This window comes from Carassius auratus, unplaced genomic scaffold (assembly GCF_003368295.1).
Source record: "Carassius auratus strain Wakin unplaced genomic scaffold, ASM336829v1 scaf_tig00000784, whole genome shotgun sequence".
NCBI classification, from domain to species: domain Eukaryota; kingdom Metazoa; phylum Chordata; class Actinopteri; order Cypriniformes; family Cyprinidae; genus Carassius; species Carassius auratus.
The window spans coordinates 3,499-20,137 of NW_020523322.1; the positions used below are offsets into that span (position 1 = coordinate 3,499).

The following is a 16,639-nucleotide window of genomic DNA, read 5'->3' on the forward strand; positions in this document are numbered from 1 at the left end:
AGGGGATTTACTATAAAAAATAAAACATGGAAGAAATGTTGTGTGATTAAACCTTAATTTTTTTTTTTTTTTTTAGTAGTAGGCTATGTACATTCTGTTGAACAATAGTCTTTAACCGGACTTTTATTTTGACGGGTTGACGTACCTTTACGTACAGTTCTGTGTATGTGATGTGATATTATTTTTACTCAAATCAAACGGTCAAATGCTCATGAAGTGACTGTCGGAGCAGTTCTGGAGATGTTGTTCATGTGTTCACGTCCTTATTTAGTGAGAGGAAAGACGCTGAATTCACCGGAGCGTCACGCGCGCTTCAGTGTTTTTAATGAATGAAGACGCGCTTCTGCTCCATTCATTAACACAGACATGCAGAACATGCAGGATTCATATTTAAATAGACTGTTCCGGCTTAATATTTACAGAGATTAGTCCATAACGTGATTTGATGTAAGTGCAATGACCTATTTTTTATTAATTCATTCAAAATTTGGCAAATTCCGTGCCATTCCGCATTAAACTGTAAATTCCGTTTTTATGACTAGATTCTGCGATTTCCTCCGCATTTTTCCGCATCGCGGAAATCATAGGGCCCTAGTTGTGGAATGCCAGCTCGATCTTGCAGTGGACACACACCACGACGTTCTCTTTATGTTTGCCCGCGCCCTCAAATCAAAACACTGCTGTCTCCTTGCAGTATGCGACTTCAGACACAGCGCTTGTGTCTCCTTCCGCTTTGTGGGTGACGTAAACGCGTTGTGTCACATTAAAACAATCATTGCGAAAGAACCTGACGTGAGATTAAAAAAAATTAAAAGAGGCTTCGAGGCAGAGGAATTTGCCTCGATCATTTTTTGTAATCGATTTACTCGAGTTACTCGAGGAATCGTTTCAGCCCTAAAAATGTTTGATTAAAATATGTAGATTGAATAACCAACATGTGTGTGTGTGTATATATTTACATAAAAAACATTGCCCATTTGTTACGCTCCTATTTTTCACATATAATTAAACGTGCTTAGATTTGCACAGGTGTGCAGAACAGTTTAGAGCTCAACAAACAATTTCATTATAAAAGGCAAATAATACTCATCATTCTACAAAGTGCTGTGCGATGGACAAATGGTGTAGTCTGGCCTGTTCCAGCACGTTCAGCAGAACGGATCACACCAATCTGCCAGGCAACAATGGCTTTGACCACGCCATCGCTTAGCAACACTCATCTCTCCCAAACTCTGCGAGCCATCAGAAAACATTCTTTCATTATATTGTGCTGGCGACGTGTGAGAACTACATATGCATTCAACAGGAGTTCCCATACCAATCATGTAGTGTCCTTATGAGATCAGGTGCTTTTGGCCCACTCCATCACACATACGCTGAAAAATATACATGTTTACTCACTCCCATTCACATTAGAGAGCATTCGGCTAATGGGGTTATAGCTGGAAGGCCCAGGAGATCCCTGTCCCATAGTGGTGCTTTATGGAGTAAAAGCATTAGATCTGTGGAGCATTCAGACTCTCAGCGTGTCCTCCTTTCAGCCACTTGCCTGTCAGGCACTGTAGCAGATTTACTCAAAGTGCAAAATGTAAAGTTTAGTGACGTTTTGAGGCAAAACTGTTCAAACTATGTTCAAATATCTATCCTTTTGGCTATATATATATATATATATATATATATATATATATATATATATATATATATATATATATATATATATATATATATAATATAATATTTAGGACATTGATATTGGTGACCTAATTTGTTTTTCACAGCCTTTTAATAACCTTTTAATAACCTTTTTTGTCTCTGCTAGTACATTTTATATTGTCTTGCATTGTTACAAATACATTTTTAATTTGTATGTTTTGTAAATATTTCATGCAGTTAATACAAGCTCATTAAAAAGTGCTTGAATCATGCAAAATGCAGTTTAAATGGAGAATGTACCGGTATATTCCAGAAGTTCTTCATGTCATTCATCCATGACTGAGTAAAATATATTTATATACATTTACATACATTTTACATATACACAATATACATTTTAAAAATCAGCCTTGTGCAGATATAAAAGCATATATATATTTGAGCGGAGTTGTAACTCACTTCTTTCACTTCTCATAAAAGGTTGCTTCTTTATGATGGGTTTTTTTTCTCTTCGGTAGTCCAGCCCCCACTAAACCACTTTTCATATGGTCCATTTATGCATCATTTTTCGCTGAGTTCAGTGTGAATTCTCTGTTTTGGCATAATGTCACAGAGCCGTTGAGTCTGATTCATTCATTCAGGTGTATTGTTTCAAATGGCCCTATCTTATGAATCGTTTTTTTTGTTTTATTTCGAGTTAGGTCATGCGCTGCTGCTCTTCCAGTTATACAGGCGGGTGGAAGGAGTGTATGTGGCTGGATTTGGGTGTTTCTGTGGGAGTTGAGTGTGGTGGTGGAAATCTGCCTAGCTTAAGTTAGCACACCAACAGGAAACCAAATCTTCTTTGTGTGAACCAGTCAGTGCTCGAGTGTTTTACTTCATTTCAGTGAACATGTGCAAACTCTTGAGGTGTTTGGAGTTTGTGAAAGGCTTGAATATAAGTTGACTTGTACTGATCACAATGCTTCAGTCCAGTGTGCACAAAATAAAAAATAAAATAAAATAAAGACAGTCACAAGTTTGAATTAGTCTATTGGATCCTTCACTGAATGAACTGACTGAATCAGTCTGAATCTGACTCACAGAGTAAACCACAAGCCTTTACTTAAAATTAAACAAGAACTGATTTGGATTTGTGAAACTTCAGAATCAGAAAAATATTTTAATGACAATTATTTATAAAACAATACAGTGTTGTTAAAAATATGCAATACTTTGAGATTAATAAAAACATAAAAAAGCATTAAACAACTATTTAACTATACAAATAATTAAGTCTTTATATATATAAATATAATTATTTTTATATGAATAGGCTTGTTATGGGATAACACTTTACAATAGTCTCATTAACTAACAGTGAACATACAATATGTTTTAACAGCATTTATTAGCCTTCGTTATTGTTAGTTAATAAATATATTTATGTTAGTTCACAGTGTATTTACTAATCTTAAAAGATACAACTTTTGATTTTAAACAATAAATTAACAAAACAAATCTATATATAACAAATAAACATTATATTAATAAACAATTATACATTATGCAAAATTATTTAATATACCTGTTTTAATCTATTTAATTAGAAACATAAAGGAACAAAAGTGTAGCATGTCTTTGTGTAGAACCTCATGTCTTTAATTAAACCATGGCCTCATATCAAACAGTCAACACGGGTACATTCCTGTCTCACTCTTATCTGCCCATCACACTATTAGTACAGATAACAAACCCGCACCTTGCTAAGTGTCTTCAAACAAATACAGTGCAACAATTACTGTGCCGTAATACCACAGTAATGGCAAAAGGCATTATTGGAGAGTTGTCTGTTTTAGTCTTCTTGGAACAAACAATGGTAACTAATGTCACCGACCATTTAAGAGCATCTTTCACCGAATACGCACAGCTAAATATTACTCTCAAATACACATGTGCACAGAAAATGTTGCAGAATCAAGTTGGAGCATTATTTTTGTTGGTAAGAGTCTGACATCTGTTTTTCATTGTCCTGTGTCGTAATTTATCGTTGTGGTCTTTGTTGTTGAACAGTGAATCTTTAACTAGCATTCCTGTTTCTTTCTCATAGTGAACAGAGCATATGTCAAGCCCGAGCCTCTGTGATGATCTATGATGACGCTAGCAAAAAATGGGTTCCAGTCAAACCGGGCCAGCAGGGCTTCAGCCGCATCAACATCTACCACAACACTGTCAGCAACAGCTTCCGTGTGGTGGGAGTCAAACTACAGGACCAGCAGGTGAGATACTAACATGGTACAACAAACCAGAGAAGACACTGTGTGATATGATCTTACTGTACACAGTGTGTGCATCAGTTGCACAGTCCCATCCACATTTACTTATGTACATTTTGTGTTATTGTATTTCTTAAAATCTGAAATGTTCTTTTTTCGTGGTTGTTAAAGATGCCATTTATGCATAATTGGCCTGAGAAAGGTTTTCCCTTGAAGAGCATTTGAAATGGTTTGATTACAGGGAAAAAATGTCACAGATGCAGATCCATAACCACATGTCGTCACTCTTCTAGGTCGTTATAAACTACTCTATTGTGAAAGGTCTGAAATATAACCAGGCCACGCCAACTTTCCACCAATGGCGTGATGCGCGGCAAGTTTACGGGCTGAACTTTGCCAGCAAAGAGGAGGCCACCACCTTCTCCACTGCCATGCTGTTTGCCCTCAATGTCCTGAGCTCTCAGGATGCAGGTAATTTACAAAACCTTGTATTTTTGAACTCTGCGCCGCCCCACTATAAAGTGTTTGGTTAGTTTGATGTAAGAAGTTATATTTCAGATTTATTACACTGTGACCATAGGTTTGGAAGGCATTAAAAGTAAGAATTTTGGAATAATTAATTGTGATGACAGTTTGTATGAATCTACTTCTTTTTTACACATGGTTTCATGGGTAAAGCACTGCCAGGGTTTTAGTTTTCTTTTTTCTTTTTTATACTATGTGTTTAAAAAAAAAAAAAAATTCAAGTTGAATTGATCAAAAGGTGACCCTAAATACATTTGTAATGTTTATCTATCAAATAAATGCTGTTCTTTTGAACTCTTCATCAAAGAAGCCTGAAAAAAATAAAAAGTTGCACGGTTTTCACAAACATATTAAACTCTTTTCAATATTGATAACAATAATACATGTTTCTTAAGCACAAATCAGTATATTAAAATGATCTCTGGGAGAAAAAAACCTGGAGTTATGATGATGCATAACAGCAATAAATTACATTAAAAAAATATATTAAAATAGAAGGTTATTTTATATTGTAATAACATTTCACAAATTGTTGTTTTGCTGTATTTTTGATTAAATAAATGCAGCCTTGGTGAGCATAGGATAGTGTAGGACTTGCCAATAAAAAAATAAAATAAATAACTTTCATGTAAGGGATGCCAACTAGTAGTCGTGAATATTGTTGTTTGGGTCTTATCCATGGGACCGTTAAGTGTAGTGTAACTCTTATTTAAGAACAGCACACAGGCCTCTCTGGTTTCAGGCTGCTGCTACTTATAAGATGTTTGGGGGCGGGGAGGGGGCTTCTACCATTGGTGCTCAGCCCTGGTTAAAATATCCACGGAGCCAAACAGTCTCAGGCCATGGGTGTTGCATGTTACTTGCTTTTTGGGGTGAGTAAATTAGAGAGGTTGTTAGAAGTGCTGCTCGCACCTCAGCATGCAGAAAAGAGAGAAGCTGCTGTGCACCTGCCTGAACTCACCTGTACGGAGTCCTGACTGTTATTACCGGTTCCCACCTGGTAGTGGAGCTCAAACTGCACCATTATAAATATCTGTAAAGGGACCTGAGAGGGCCGTGGAGCCATGCTTGGACCGGAGTTTTCCCCAGCGCCAATCCGCCGGATCAGCTCCACAGTAATACAACTCAGCTGTAAGTAGTGTTGAGGGCTGGGGATTCAGGCGCATGTTTTAATAATGTGATGTGATGCCTCGGATGGGCTGTTGTGGTGTCTTTGATGGAGGATGTGGTTGTGGAAGCTACTGTCAGAAGCTCGTGATGAGGCGTGTGCAGGTTTGGGAGGTCTACTGTAGAGGGTTCGACGTGACGTGTATTTCTGAACAGTTATCATTAGTGCTTGACTGATATAGCTATGTTTAAACTTAACATTTCTTCAATTGAAGAAAAATAAATGAATAAAATCACATCAAAATCAAATACATTTTGTGCATGTGCATACTGTGTTTATTTCAGTGCAGTTGAATTTCTGGTGAGTTCAGGAAGAACTGTGATAAAATGTTATTTCAAATTTGGTTCAGATTTTAATACATACATAACTGTAAAATACACTACAGATTTATATTATGCAAGAGGTGTGTTATAAAGGAAAATGACAGGGCTTATAAAAAATAAAATAAAAAAAGTCATCCAATGAGATTGTATCTGTGTTTCCACTTCTTGTTATCTCAGTTTGATCATCATTTCAGCTCAGTGATCACCATGGTATGTGTATTTGGTACAAAGCGAATCCGCTGCTGCACACAACCACCAAATGAAATGGTATTTGCGTCATAAAACAAAGTAATCTCAATATTTGCATGGGATTTCCACTCCAAGGCATTTTAGTTATTTAACCATAAATCACAATGACATCCAGAGCTCCAGATTTGACTCTTGAGATGCACTTAAAACTACAAATCCATTAACTTTATACAGCATCAGTCGAGCCAACCATTTTAATACACTCTACTGCAGCCATGTATCAGCATGTTGCTATTGCAAGTGATTTAATCAAGTTCATGAAATAAATCACACAGTGTATTACACCTCCACAACCTGCAGTAGAGAGAGATACGTGATCAGGACTAATATCATTCCTTTTTATGCTGCCCGGTTACAAAGTGCACAGCTTAATTGATATCACGCATTATGATTGAATCCAGAGCACACAGAATTATATTTGGTTAGTAAAGTCTTCATAAGAAGATTTTTAATGCACTTCTTGGTCTAAATTCTTAAGGTGGAAATACTTGCCACATTGTCTAGCTTCACCAGTGGAGCAAATAGCATTTATGCATTACCCAGAATGCTCAGCAGGGTTTGGATTAATGGTTTATGGTCTGCAAATTGATGATGAGAATGGTGAGTTCTGTTCAATTTCCATTGGAATTTTTTTCCCCTTACTATTTTAGACAGATCATACGAATACAAAGTTCTTATTGAACTGATAGCATCTCATGCTTTAAGACCACACTTATCTGAAACACATATCTGTTTTTATTCTAAGGAAGGTTGATCTTGCGATTTTTATGCTGTTGGTCTGTTTACTGTGGTCCTGTGTTGACTGAGTTATCTATATGTGTAGTATGAAATCTATGTGATGTTACTTTTAGATATTTTAGCAGTTGTATGGTGTCTGTTATAATAGGGACAGATGATATGGGACCATTTGCTGCAGACAGGACCTCAGGTGGATTGCATGTTTGTGACACTGTGGGAAATGCTGCTCTTACGTGACGTATGAACATGTTCCCATTCCTGTTGCTTGGGGGACATGATATTCAGTCCTGCTGAAAATTTTATTTTTGTGCCAATGACAATCTGTTTTCCCACTTAGATGTTGAAATAGAATGAGTGCGTACTGTAAAAAAAGAAAAGAAAAAAGTGTCCTTTTTGTAAATAGGCTAGTCATTAACAGTATTTTAGGATGTGACGCTGCTCGCTGGCATTAAATTCAGTGAGACTGCTGCTCCCATAATCAACTTAAGGACACAGATCATTTATCATTAAATGTCCCACCTGTCATCTGCTTTATTTGTATCTTGTGTCATTTATCATTCTTTTTTTATCAATCTGCAATAACTGTTTAGAGGAACCACATACATTACATCCTCACTTACTAATAAAGCAGAACTTTATTTAATACTTATTAATAACTTAGACTGTTTAGTAGTTTGTGCTGTTTATGATTCTCTGTCTGCAGCGCTGCCTGAGGTTTCTGTTTAAATGACTTTCTTCTTTTAAAGTCTCATCAGGTCCTGCCACTATGATCAGTGTGTTTTGTGTTATTTCAGGACATCCGCTGCTGCTGTTTGCTTTGTCTCAGCCAGCAGATGATCGACCTTCAATATTGAAATGTGGTCGAAATAGTGTCCGTTGTTGTTTCAGTGTTGCAGTGACATTGAGATAGGATGTCTAATGCTAAATGGTTCTAAAACGGTTAAAAAATACTTTGAAATCAGCGTTGGGATTTTAAGATCTTTACAAAAATCAAGACATTAGGACAACATTGCGATATGCAAAAAATGAAACTTGAATTATTTCTGAGAAGCATAATTAAGAAATGCATAACAGTATTGTGGCAAAAGTAGTCACTAAATTGATAAACTTTCAAAAGTGGCTTTAAGGGCTATTCACACAGTGCTCAAGATCTTTAAAGGTTGATTCTGATTGGCTTGGGTGATGGTTATTACAACTATAACTATAAACATTTTATGGTTTAGTCAGTGTCCTTGGTTTTAGTCACACTTTACAGTGTTCATATTTTGATGGGCTAAACTCAATTATGTTTGATGGTGCCTATCAACCAAAGATTATAAACCACATCTTTCCCTGAACAGAAGGGCCTTCCTTACTCCCTTGAGCTATCATGCCCCATACCGAGTCCCTGAATGTCATATGACATAAATAGTCATCATCTTTGTAACCTGAGAGGTGTTTACATTATTAGCAGAGCTCCTTCACACCCTATAACAAGTTCAACAGAACGGTGATGGTCTACCAGTAATGAGGTGTCGGAGATTGTGACTTGACATTATTGGCAAAATATGTTTGGACTATAATATTGATTTATTGGACTGAAATAGTTTAATAATTTGGCACTTAGATGTCTAAGTTTGGGAGAAGAAAAAGGTCATATGTCTAACTAAACTCATTCACCTGTCAATTTACTAGTCAGATTAGACGGATAAACAGGTTTTTGTGACATGGCCTGATTTGTGAAAATCACAAGCAAATTTAAGTGAGGTGAAAGAAAAGCATGAACCATACTGTATTAAACATAGATTCAGTATTAAATAATACTACATAACAAAGAGGAGTACAACAAATGTCACATGACATAAAACAAGTTTACCTTGAGGTGCCAGAATATATTAAAGCAATCAGACACACATTTTACCATTCCAGAGGGACAGTTAAATGAAATATTTAAATTATGAGGTGCAATTCTTTTCTTTTTCTTCAGGGCCAGGAGCACATCGTCAGAATGGATCGGTGACAGATGATGCCGAGGCTCAGAGGAGGTGCGGACCGTCTCTAATGACACTTACTTTTTCTGAGACATCTGTCAGATGTTAATCAAGCTTTTAAACATTGGTCACATTGGCCTGAATTATACCATGTGCTCTCTTTTTAAAGTGAAGTGTGTGATGATTTTTTTTTTTGTCTGCTGATTCCCCTGAAAGGTGTAAACACTTTTTCTCTGTGGTACCTTCAGAGTAATCCTGTTTAAGCAAGAGTGACTCAATCAAAGGCCTATCTGTTTGCTCAACCAATAGCAGATGGTGTTTGGGAAACCAATTCAAAAACTACATTTCACTGGGTACCACTAGAGACACACTTTTTTTTAACATTACTGGTCTGAAAGTGTAGTGTTCAGTCAGTTACCTTTGTGAAAAATTACTAATTAGATAATAATAATAATAAAAAAATTCTCACTATTTTTTAGTCCCTTCAAATATTTGTTGTCAGGAGTATTGAGACCACTTCTTAACTGCTGTTTAGATTGGATTCTGCCCTCCGGTGGACAGATGAAAAGCTGCACTCTGTTGATGCACTATACAGCCTAGCATTTATAAAAACCTACCGAGCTGAACTGAACAATGCATGAACACACATGATTGTTTACTCTCTAATGGAGCTTGTCTTTGTGTCAGTTTCATACAGTGGATTGAGAGTGTTTAGATGTCTCTTTGCCCAACATCATTAAGTGAGTTAACATTTGTTCCTAGGCAAATGATGGACCAGATACAGATGGAAAGGGAACGACGAACATCTGGCTCTGCAGGTAGACTAAAGATGCCACACCTCTGTGGAATATGATATGAGACTGCACTGTGTGCAATTAAGATACACAAACACACACTCATTAATACCCACAGAGTAACCTTTCAGTTTGTTTGGAGAAGAGTTAATGCTAAGGAATATCAAATTCCCCGGTGACAGAACAGATCCCCAGTCCAAACAGCACATGCTGTCCATCCTCTGTCATACACACACATTCTCTTTCTGTTTCCGCCCCTGCTTCAGCATCAGTTCAGCCAAGACAGTCACCTTTCATAACGCCATTACAGCATTTGTGAGTTCTGTTTTGGTGAATCTCATGAAACATGTCAAGAACATGTTGAAATCTCATTTCATGCCCAATCTATAATCAAGAAAAAATGTTTTACTGAAAATCAATAGATATATAAAATAATCAGGTTTTAAGGACAATTATCATATATCTATACGTGACAACGAACTAAAATGTATTTATTACATTTTGTTTATTTATTTAGAAATGCATATCATGCATATGTTCTATTAACATTTATACTTTTATCACTTTTAGTAATTTTTGTAATGAGAATCGCCATTGAGAACAAGCAACATTGTTTTAAACATCTCAAATGTAAAACATCTGGATACATTATCATAAGAGAATTTGGGAGGGCGTTATTTTATTGTCAATTAAAATGGTGTTGCTATGAAACAAAATGTTGGTCATCAACTTTAATTTTTCGGAAATCTGATCTACATGCTTTTGTGAGATTCACCTGTTTGCAAGGTGTACAGAATCCTTTCAACATCGTATATTTTGCTCACATTTCATCTTTTTACGTTTTTTTTTTTATGTACACTTTGATGCTTGATTTTCATCACTGTCATGTTTCTCTCTTTTCGTTTGTCATTTGTGTTGTCTTTTTCTCTGTTTCTCAGTCTCCCACCCTTCAGTTTAAAGTATCAGCATCCGCCTCTCAGTCCGAAAACACTCTGCATGACCTCAGACAGTATCGGGCTAACACTCTTCCCCTTCCTATGCTCACTTTAACCCCACGCAACCCTCCTCCCACACCTCCCTCTTCATCCCAGGAACGAGAGAGTGGCTACCGTACTGTGGACTCCCCTCGAAAAAAGGCACGGCAGCTTTCCCAGCTTTCCACCTCCCTGGCTTCTGCTTTCTCCCCCGTGCAGCCAGGTATCACCCCTCCACCTCGCAATGTCAAGCAAATCCCTCTTTCCCCTCCGATGACTCACCAGGACCCCAAACATGCCACATGGTCTTCCACCCACATGTACACTCCATTACCCACAGCATCGCCACCTGTTATAATGGCGGTGCCAGCCAAACAACCTGCTCTGCCTGTCGCTCTCCCCTTGCCACCCCTAAACAACGGCCCATCCTGTGGCTCCAAAGTTCCTGTTAACACATCCCACTTGGAGACTGTAACACACCACCAACAGTCGTCCAGTGGCCCAGTAGAGGAGTACTGCCAGTATCAAAACCCTCCTTTACTGGCCACCTCTGGAGCTCTGTCGCACCCACACTATCCCATACTAGAATCGTCCCCCCTGCCCCCTCTCATTGGCCAGCCTTTCCAAGGCCCTGCCCTCCACCAGCAGCAGCAGCTGTACCAGGCCACACCCCCATTCAAACACCACAGTCACCTCTCACACTAGTCTGTGTGAGGGGGCAACACCCAAGATGTCTCCCTCTCCTGTTTATCAGAACGCCACAGCGTCCAGCAGTAAGTATTTCAGACCCCCATCAGCTACCCCCTCTGTAGTTTATTGCCCACCACCAAAAGTCTTCCCACACCTGTTCCGGGGGGAACTGGGCTGTTGACATTTTCATCTCAAAAACCGTCTCAAAAAGTGAACAGTACGTTTTTTTTTGTTTTTTTTTTACTGAAACCATATGCAAATTCTGGCCCGCCAGTGTTAAGGATGGTCTGCTGACCCAGGGCCAGTGTGAGAGTGTTTGGGCCACTTGACAGACCAGTGTCACTTGTCCTTTTTGGTTGCTCCACTGAACGTGCATTGAACTTGTATATATACTTTGCAAATTTAAACATTTGGTTTTCTGTGATGTATTATGCAAATTCTGCCGATTTGTCTCCAAGATAATATTATCTAGCTGGCTGACATGGATGAGGTTTTGTCAAATTTGCAAATAAACCTCGGAGGCATCAAAAATAATGTTGAAAACGACAAACCCAAAAGTCCCAGTGTTTGTGAATTTATGAAATAATTTTCATATAGAAAAAATATACAATACTGTGCAAGATTTGGGGTTGGTAAGATTTTTTTAAAGATTTTTAAGAGATTTTTAAAGAAGTCTCTTATGCTTCCAAAAGCTGCATTAATTTAATCAAACACAGTTCTGCTGCATTTTTGTGGAAACTTTAATACTTTTTTTTCAGGATTCATTGATCAATAGAAAGTTCAGCAGTTATTTTAAGTCTTTTGTAGCTTTAAAAATGTCTTTACAATGACTTCTCAATTTAATGCGTCCCCTCGGAATAAAACTATTACTGAGCCTTCACTTTTGAATTTGTTTTTGATTTTTCCCGTTTGCAATTCTGCTTTCTACATTTTAGCTAGTGATGCACAACATCACCTTTAGGTCAACACAAATGCATTGAAGCTTGTTTCTACCACAGAATAAAAAATAAAATTAAAAAAAAAATGTTCTTATTAAGTTATAAAATCAGAATTGCAGGAAATTATTCTTGCAAGGAATATCACAGAATTCTGAGGGGAGAAAAAAGTAAGAATTGCAAGATTGTAAACTAAATTCTGAGATGAGTCACAAATGCTTTTTTCTTTTTTATTCAGTGGTGGAAACAAGGTTCCATACAAATATTTCCCATTGCAGTGTATTTGTAATTAGGCACTCAGTGTAGAATACAACAGTGATACGTTCCTTTCTTCCAGCAGGTCCTCCTGTTCCACCGGGTCATCCTTCCATGCTCTCATCCACCCCTCCTGTTCACCCCCCTACCTCAGCATCCATGGCGGGTCCACCAGCCCCTCCGCCCCCTCCTGGGCCTCCCCCACCCGGACCGCCTCCACCCGGGCCTCCACCACCCTCCATAGGGCCCCCTCCTGCCCTCCTCCACTGCCGGCTGGTGGAGGATCTGCTCCGTCAGGTCTGGCTGCAGCTATAGCTGGTGCCAAGCTGCGAAAAGTTCAGCGGGTGAGTGCCACTTATCTTTCTCAAACCTCAACATGTTTCACATATTTCATTTTTTATGCAAAAAGTTTAATAATAGTATCTTGCTGCCTAATTATTTCATGTTTAATCTTTTGTAGACAGAGGAAAGCAGTAGCAAGAACGATGCCAATCGCTCCAGTGGAGGCAGTGGAGGAGGTGGAGAAGGTCTCATGCAGGAGATGAATGCTCTTTTAGCACGGAGGTCAGAACGCCTCCATTTTTTTTCCATAACTAATGATACATGACTTGTGGAAGTTCACATATTGATTGTTAAATATGGTCATTCTGCAGGAGGAAGGCCTCAGAGAAACCAGAAGACGGTCAAAATGTATGGCTTTTGTACACAATTTGTCTAAACGCACACTGATTGTGTTCTGTTCACTTCCATTCATTGTGTATTTTCTTACATCAGGAGGAGTCTAATGGATCGCCTTCATCTTCTCGTGGACAAAATTCAGGTGGTGTTTTTTAATTAATAAGTATTTATTTTTTGTTAATTTAGCAATTTATACTGTATATACAGTATCACTCAGAAATTTGAGGTTGTTAATTGTTTTAATATTTCTAAAATAAGTCTCCAATGCTCATCAATGCTACATTTCTGATCAAATATACAGTAAAAACTAACCTTGTGAAATAATATTAAAATAATTGTTTATAATAGATTTTTCAGCAGCCATTTCTCCAGTGAACAGTGTCAGGTGTTCCTTCAGAAATCATTCTATTATGCTGATCTGATCAAGATACATTTATTATTTTTGAAAACAAATGTATTTTTGTGGAAACAAAATATATAGGATATTCAGAAAGCTAAAAACCTTTTGGTAGAAATATATTTATTTGATCATATATTTTTTCTTAGGTAAATTATGAGCTGTATTTAGGTTTGGTGAGCAAAAACAAAATGTTTTTGAATGTTTTTCTCAGATCCTGTGAAGAAGCCATGGGAACGAGCCAACTCTGCAGACAAGTCTTCAGCTGTGTCAAGGTATTTTTTAACAGATTTACTGTTAAGTAAACATTTCATTTCTCACTCTGTTCTGCGAGTTCTTTGTCTCTTGACTTCTTGTTATTTTTAAAACATTTGGTTCCTTTAAAATTGACATTGGCTGAGGCATTCCACGCTGGATTGCACCAGAGCAGTGAAATGAATGATTTTATCAAGCTTAGAGTTTGCATGTGTGAGTAAATGTCTGTTGCTCGGTTGCCAGTACAAATGGTCATGTTAAGGAAGTAAAGCCCTGGGCAACACGAGCCTGGAATGACCTAAATGCAAACAAAGCCGGTTCTGCTCGCTTTCTGACAACCACAAAATGTAGGTTTTTTTGTTTTGTGTAAGCTTGCATTGAACGTTTGTGTAAACACATAGAAAATGACCTCTTTGAACTCTGAAAATGAACCGGTTATAAAAACTGAGATTGCATCAAAAAACAATATTATTATTTAACATATCTACACTTTTTTTTAATCAGCAAACACGACTTGCAGGTAATTTTTTGATCGTTCAAATTGCATTTAAATATTTATGATGAACATTGTACAGGGCAAAACCAATCGGAAACACCAGTGATGCTGAGTCATTCGACTTTGACAGAATGAAACAGGTTAGTTCAGAATATTTTTCAAAAAGGCATATTATTGTGATGTGTATTGTGTAAAAAATGAGGATAGACTGGCCTGCTAACAATGATCCTATCTGTTGTGTTCAAAAGGAGATCTTGGAGGAGGTTGTGCGGGAATTGCAGAAAGTAAAAGAAGAAATCATTGATGGTAAGTTTTAGGATGCATTTTTTTTTTTTTTTTTTTTATATGAATCTTTTCAGTTCTTGAGAACGATAAACATTTTCTCTTTTTCGTTTAGCCATTAGAAGGGAACTGCTGAGGATTGGCTCCACGTAGTCTTAAGAAATGTCAACGACTATGACAAACAACAACTGAAGGTTCGGGGAAGTACAGGAAAGCGCACATGAAAGTGTTTTCTCACAGCATATCTGCAATGCTATGGAGAATTCAGTTGCAGAAATGTTGTGCAGATACAAAAAGGACAAGGGAAAGCTGAGGAACAGAAGGAATTGGAGCGAGTGATTGTGTGTAGGGATGAGTGAATGAACGAGCGAATAGAAATATAGACCTTCACACTGAATTTTCTATTTCCTCCGGTATGAACGTAGAGACGGTCCACTGTGCAGCTTGCTGCTCTCGCTCTTTCAAGTCTTAAAGTCAACTCATTGGAAATTGATGAAGATAGTTTTGTTTTCTAAGTTTTTATCGTTTCATTGGTCATTGTTATTATTGTTAAGAATTGTATTATTATATTAAATGAGAGAGATACAAAGTTGGACAACAGTCTTTTATATTTTATATTAATGCTCTTATTCTTTGGTTTTAAGTACAAACTGCACACATTTGTGCTAAACTGTCAGCTAACTACCACAGTTGAAACGGTTTGAGACATTTTGTTTGTTTTTTGGCCAATGCAGAACTTCAGTAGAACTTTGTTTTAACTGATTTTGAGGTATGAGGTTAAACATGGATGCTCTATCAATGAGCTCAAGAGATGGACATATATATATATTTATATGTGTGTGTGTGTGTATATATATATATATATATGATCAAAGAGGGCTTTGAAAATTAATCTGCATTGTTAATCCTTTTGATCTTTTATTTTAAAAAATTCACAGAAATGTATCCTTTCATTGGATAATTAGAATTTTAAATGGGGGGGGGAATTTCATTATGAAATAAAAGTTTTTCTAAAATACTCATTGGCCACAATTAACGGCACCCTTTTAGTCAACACTTTTTGAAACCTCTATTTGTCAGCAGGTCTAAATCTTCTCCTATAATGCCTGATGAAGTTAGAGAACACCTGACAAGAGATCAGAGACCATTCCTTGATCCAGAATCACTCCAGACCCTTCAGATTCCCAGCTTCTCCTCTTCAGTTCACTCCTCTCATTTTCTATAGGGTTCAGGTCAGAGGACTGTAATGGCTAGCAGAAGCTTGGTTTTGTGCTCAGTGACCAATTTCTGTGTTGTTTTTGAGGTTTGTATTTGTATTATTGTATGGTTGGAAGATCCAAATGTGTCCCATTATAAGATTTCTAACAGAGTCAGTCACTTACTGATTTTTTATCTGTTGGTATTTGATAGAATCCATGATGACATGTCTAAACAAGACGTCCAGGACCACCAGCAGAAATATAGGCCACAACACCAAAATACAGCTGTATATTTCATTGTACACATGGGGTACTTTTTATCTTTGTGTTCACCAAACCCATATTCAGTGTTTGCTGCTAAACAGCTATTTTTTTTTTTGTATCTCACAATAGAAGCCATTCCCATCTGAAGTTCCAGTCATGTCTGATAACTGAATATGCTTGAGTTTTGTTTTTGGATGAGATAGGAAAATATTTCTCTAAACCCTCCCAAACAACATGTGGTGATGTAGGTTCTGTTTGACAATTATTTTTAAGGTTTTCTAAACCCAAGACTATTTTCTGCAGTTCTCCAGCTGTGATCCTTGGAGAGTGTTTAGCCACTCAAACTCTCCTTCTCACTGTGCATTGGGACGATATAGACACACGTCCTCTTCCAGGCAGATTCTTAACATTTTATGTTGATTGGAAATTCTTAATTATTGTCCTGATAGTGGAAATGGGAATTGTCACTGCTCTAGCTCTTTTCTAAAAGCCACTTCACTAATTTGTGAAGATGAATTATATTTTGCTGCACATCAGAA

At 37.3% G+C, this 16,639-nt stretch overlaps 1 pseudogene; it reads left to right on the top strand.

Moving 5' to 3' along the window:
- Nucleotides 1-3,706: 3,706 nt before the first annotated feature.
- On the top strand, nucleotides 3,707-15,230 carry LOC113069078 (ena/VASP-like protein; annotated as a pseudogene).
- The last annotated feature ends 1,409 nt before the right edge of the window (nucleotides 15,231-16,639 follow it).